Source organism: Bison bison, unplaced genomic scaffold (genome assembly GCF_000754665.1).
Source record: "Bison bison bison isolate TAMUID 2011002044 unplaced genomic scaffold, Bison_UMD1.0 scf7180017864366, whole genome shotgun sequence".
NCBI lineage: Eukaryota > Metazoa > Chordata > Mammalia > Artiodactyla > Bovidae > Bison > Bison bison.
This window is the reverse complement of record NW_011494938.1, coordinates 3,766,855-3,773,365: the sequence shown is the minus strand read 5'-3', so window position 1 is coordinate 3,773,365 and position 6,511 is coordinate 3,766,855.

Below are 6,511 nucleotides of genomic sequence, written 5' to 3'. Positions count from 1 at the left end.
TGGAACAACAGACTAGTTCCAAATAGGAAAAGGAGTACGTCAAGGCTGTATATGGTCACCCTGCTTATTGAACTTCTATGCAGAGTACATCATGAGAAACGCCGGACTGGGAGAAACACAAGCTGAAATCAAGATTGCCGGTAGAAATATCAATAACCTCAGATATGCAGATGACACCACCCTTATGGCAGAAAGTGAAGAGGAACTCAAAAGCCTCTTGATGAAAGTGAAAGTGGAGAGTGAAAAAGTTGGTTTAAAGCTCCACATTCAGAAAACGAAGATCATGGCATCCGGTCCCATCACTTTATGAGAAATAGATGGGGAAACAGTGGAAACAGTGTCAGACTTTATTTTTCTGAGCTCCAAAATCACTGCAGACGATGACTGCAGCCATGAAATTAAAAGACGCTTACTCCTTGGAAGGAAAGTTATGACCATCCTAGATAGCATATTCAAAAGCAGAGACATTATTTTGCCAACAAAGGTCTGTCCAGTCAAGGCTACGGTTTTTCCAGTGGTCATGTATGGATGTGAGAGTTGGACTGTCAGAAGGCTGAGTGCCGAAGAATTGATGCTTTTGAACTGTGGTGTTGGAGAAGACTCTTGAGAGTCTCTTGGACTACAAGGAGATCCAACCAGTCCATTCTGAAGGAGATCAGCCCTGGGATTTCTTTGGAAAGAATGATGCTAAAGTGAAACTCTAGTACTTTGGCCACCTCATGTGACGGGTTGACTCATTGGAAAAGACTTTGATGCTGTGAGGGATTGGGGGCAGGAAGAGAAGGGGATGACAGAGGATGAGATGGCTGGATGGCATCACTGACTCAATGGACGTGAGTCTGGGTGAACTCCAGGGGTTGGTGATGGACAGGGAGGCCTGGCGTGCTGTGATTCATGGGGTTGCAAAGAGTCGGACACGACTGAGGGACTGATCTGATCAGACCTGATCTTATGGGTGTTCTGACAATCTTCATCAGTTGAGTGGAACTCATCTTCTAAATTTATTTTCTTTTTCCTTCCTAGGTATTTCCATGATCTGTCAACCGCAGTTTATTATTTCTCAGCCATGGGCAGCTCTTCTGCTCTCAGTGGTGTTGGCCCCATTTGATGGCAGCTCAGCGGGGGCACTTCAGTTCTCCTCCACGTGGTTTCTCTCTGAATGGCTTCTCTTATCCTCCATGGCTTCTTCAGGTGGCCTCTTTCCAGCAGGATAGTCTAGACTTTCTCACCACATGGAACCTGGGATCCAAGAGGGAGTGTTTGAACATAACAAACCTAATTGTTAAGATGGTTATGAAGCTTCTGCTTGTGTCACACTTGCTAAAGCCTCATTGGCCAAGTCAAATCACATGATCAAGATCAACTTCTGTGTGTAAAAGGGGACTTTACAAGGGAGTGAATACCAGGGGGTATCACTGGATAAGGAGGCCACAGTGTATCACACTGCCACACCAGTAATAATAATAATAGTAATGATATCCGTCATTTACTGAGCAGGTACCGTGTCAGTGTGATTTCTCTTTCATTATCATAGTAACGTAGCCTATCATCTTGGTAGCTTTATCATTTCACAGGAAAGGTAATGGAGGCTCAGTGACTCTGACCTGTTAAGGTGACAAGAGTGAATTCAAACACCGGTCTTTCTATTTTTAAGATCCCAGGATAATAGATGGGGCTTCCCAGGGGGCACAGCGGTAAAGAATCCACCTGCCAATGAGGAGACATGGATTCGACCCCTGGGCCAGGAAAATCCCCTAGAAAAGGAAATGGCAACCCACTCCAGTACATTTGCCTGGAAAGTTCCATAGACAGAGGAGCCTGGTGGGCTACAGTCCATGGGGTCTCAAAGAGTTGGACACTACTGAGTTACTGAGCATATGCACACAGTAGAATAGATAGAAGTGTGGGATGCCGAGAAGTAATTTTTTCTAAAAGAGGAAAATGTATTTTTAATGTAACAATGAATTTTGGAATTTGGAAGGGAAAAAAAAAAGATTCTAGTCAGTGGTTTTCTGTGCAGGGTGTTCTAGTGTGTTTGGGGCCTTCTTGTCCCAAGACTGACGTTCTTCATTTGCAGTCATTCTTTCTAATTCTGGCATTTCAAATGGAGAACATAGTCAGTAAACAAGATTGGGTATAATTAGACTAATCAAAATGCAAAAAGAGTATAATGCAACTTTTCTTTTAATCAGCTCTTGTTTTAATCCCTGGCAAGAAGAGCCAGTCTCTACCCTGGCTATGTTTTCAAAAGTTCTTCCCCAAACCATTTGGGAAGCAGAGAGCTGGAGAAAGAAGAGGAGTGGAGGCAGCTAGACCCTGTAATAAGGCAGATTTCAAAACATAGCTCAGATTTTTGGAAAATCCCTTCTTGGGGATAAAAAGTGCAACAACCTATGTTCAGATGCTTTTGCCAGCTGAAAACCACCATGACACTCGAATGCGGTTTGCAAATGTTCCCTTCTTCCCCACCAGCACCCACGGCTGTGTTCCAGGAGATGAATACAGTGTTTGGCCTGTCTCAGGGCTGAGAGTGTATGAAGCATGGGCATTGTTGGGTGAGCCTGGCTGGGAGTTCTTAAAATCAAGGGAATCATGTGGAAAGATTAATGGAAACTTATATTAAAATATGATACCTCCCAAAATAATTTCTTGCAAGCAGTAAGAATTAAAGCATTGTGAAACAAACAGAGCTTTCACTATTAACCTTAGGAAAGAAAAAAGGGTGGCTGGCTCAGTGGAAAATATCGGCTGTGATTTTTTTTTTCTTTTGGCCCTTTCCATGCTAGATGGCACTATGATGGAAGGGCTTGGTTGTTTGAAGAGACTCCCAGAGAGGGAGGGATAAAAACAGCTCATGTGAGTTTTGGTATATCATGGTTGGTGGGTTCCTATTTTATTTTCAACCCTCCGTTGTCTCATTACTTCACTATTATTTTGGTTTTAGAGGTAATTTTAATCTTAAATATAGTGTTTGGTTTTTCTCAATGTAGGCACTTGGAGGGAAATCTAACAGGTCTACCAAATCCCTGGAGTGAATGTTGACTGACATCTGCATGGCACTTGCCTGTGTCCTTCCCACGCGCCACCCCCCTCCCCCGCCCCCCTGCACCCTAGTGGCAGTACTTTAATGGCATGAAGTTCCTGGAAAATAGTATTTCTTAACCAATTTCTTTCAAAGTGAAATCCATAGAGAAAAGGGTCATTTTATCTGAGCAAATAACAAATTCTTACAGACGCTTGTAATCACTGTCAACTCTCCCTCCCACCCCTCAAAAATAGACCTTGTGGTGTGAAGTGAGGACAGCAAGTGATTCATGTGTGAGTTTATAATTCATTTTAGAAATAAAGCTGAGCCCGTAAAGTACAGTCCAGGAAAAACAAGGAAGAATGAATAGCATTAAGGGCACATCAGAATACTTGGGCCAAAATAAAAATATTTGGTATAACTTAAAATAAGTCTATATTTATTTTTTGAAAGGTAATGTGCAATTAAAATTTCCTCTGTTGAATAGTCACTTAAAAATGCTTTTGTAACATTCACAAAATGATTTTTAGTTTTATGAAGAGATTGTATACTTTGATCTCAACAGCAGTTCTGTGAAGAAGGCTTCTCATGCAAAGATGTCAGATGGCAAAATGGAGGCTGAAAGATTTTTTCATGTCTAAAGGTCACAGAGGAACCAGAGACCAAATTGCCAACATCCATTGGATCATAGAAAAAGCAAGAGAATTCCAGAAAAACATCTACTTCATTGACTACACTAAAGCCTTTGACTGTGTGGATCACAACAAACTGTGGAAAATTCTTAAATAGATGGGAATACCAGACCACATCACCTGCCTTCTGAAACCTGAATGCAGGTCAAGAAGCAACAGTTAGAACCAGACATGGTACAATGTCTGATTCAAAATTGGAAAGGAGTACATCAAGGCTGTATATTGTCACCTGTTTATTTAACTTATGTGCAGAGCACATCATGAGAAATGCTTGGCTGGATGAAGCACAGTCTGGAATCAAGATTTCCAGGAGAAATATCAATAAACTCAGATATGCAGATGACACCACCCTTATGGCAGAAAGCGAAGAGGAACTAAAGAGCCTCTTGATGGAGGTGAAAGAGAATAGTGAAAAACCTGGCTTAAAGCTCAACATTCAGAAAACGAAGATCATGGCATCTGGTCCCATCACTTCATGGGAAATAGATGGGGAAACAGTGGAAACAGTGACAGACTTTATTTTCTTAGGCTCCAAAATCACTGCAGATGGTGACTGCAGCCATGAAATTAAAAGATGCTTTCTCCTTGGAAGAAAAGCTATGACCAACCTAGACAACATATTAAAAAGCAGAGATATTTCTTTGCCAACAAAGGTCCATATACTCAAAGCTATGGTTTTTCCAGTAATCATGTATGGATGCAAGTGTTGGAACATAAACAAGGCTGAGCACTGAAGAATTGATGCTTTTGAATTGCGGTATTGGAGAAGACTCTTGAGAGTCTCTTGGACTGCAAGGAGATCCAATCAGTCAATCCTAAAGGAAATCAATACTGAATATTCATTGGAAGGACTGATGCTGAAGCTGAACCTCTAATGCTTTGGCCACCTGATGTGAAGAACTGATTCACTGGAAAAGACCTTGATGCTGGGAAAGATTGAGAACGGGACAACAGAGGATGAGATGGCTGGATGGCATCACAGATTCAATGGATGTCAGTTTGAGCAAGCTCCAGGAGATGAAGGACAGGGAAGCCCGGTGTGCTACAGTCAATAGGGTCGCAACGAGTCGGACACAACTGAGCAACTGAACAACAGCAACAAAAGGTCGCATGGGTTGTAAGTGATAGAACCAGGACATGAATTTGGATGTTATGGCTCTATAGCTCAATCTCTTTCCATTGGACTGTACCACACATCCCTCCACAGGGCTTTATAATAATGACTGCGATGAGTCTGCTCATCTCTGATCTGGGTGGTGGAAAGAGTTTTAGATTTAGAATTAGGAGGAGTAACTAGATTAGAGTCCCACCTGATATTTATATAGCCAAGTGACTTGTCGCACATTAGTAAAACTCTCCAAGACTCACTTTTATCATCTGTAAATTGGGGGGACAATATTTATCTACAGGGTTGTGAAAACAAGATCATGCAAGAATATAAAAGTTCTTTAAAAATGGTGACGTGTTCTACAAAGATATACTATTATTATTTATTAAGCATAGACTATATACCCAGGGCTTCCCTGATAACTCAGTTGGTAAAGAATCTACCTGCAATGCAGGACGCCTCGGTTCAATTCCTGGGTTGGGAAGATTCCCTGGAGAAGGGATAGGCTACCCACTCCAGTACTCTTGGGCTTCCCTTGTGGCTCAGCTGGTAAAGAATCTGCCTGCAATGTGGAAGACCTGGGTTTGATCCCTGGCTTGGGAAGATCCCCTGGAGAAGAGAAAGGCTACCCACTCTAATATTCTGCAAAGGGTTGGGTATACCCAGCAAGAAGGCAGGAGCTGTGAGAAATTCAGAAAGCTTTTTATAGTCTATCCTTACAACCTCTCTTTCTTTCCCATCCATTCTAGAAGCTCCATGCCCTAATCACATTGAACGTTAAAAATTTTCCATACATAATTTGCTTTTTCCTATCTCTGTTCCTTTACATATTCTAGTCTTCCTATCTGGAACGCCCTTCCTCTAGGAATTCTTATGTACCCTGCAGAGGCCTTTTCCAACTCTCCTGGGATTTTTTCCTTTTCTGGGATCCTATACACTGTTCACATTTCTGTTATATATCACTTCCTACAATGTACTGTTATTCATCTGTTCATATATCTGCTTTTGCCCCTAAATGGAGTGGCCATCATGGTCAACAAAAGAGTCCGAAATGCAGTACTTGGATGCAATCTCAAAAATGACAGAATGATCTCGGTTCGTTTCCAAGGCAAACCATTCAATATCACGGTAATCCAAGCCTATGACCCAAACAGTAACTCTAAAGCTGAAGTTGAACGGTTCTATGAAGACCTACAAGACCTTTTAGAACTAACACCCAAAAAAGATGTCCTTTTCATTATAGGGGACTGGAATGCAAAAGTAGGGAGTCAAGAAACTCCTGGAGTAACAGGCAAATTTGGCCTTGGAATACAGAATGAAGCAGGGCAAAGACTAATAGAGTTTTGCCAAGAAAATGCACTGATTAAAACAAAACCCTCTTCCAACAACACAAGAGAAGACTCTATACATGGACATCACCAGATGGTCAACACTGAAATCAGATTGATTATATTCTTTGCAGCCAAAGATGGAGAAGCTCTATACAGTCAGCAAAAACAAGACCAGGAGCTGACTGTAGCTCAGATCATGAACTCCTTATTGCCAAATTCAGACTTAAATTGAAGAAAGTAGGGAAAACCACTAGACCATTCAGGTATGACCTAAATCAAATCCCTTATGATTATACAGTGGAAGTGAGAAATAGATTTAAGGGCCTAGATCTGATAGACAGAGTGCCTGATGAAC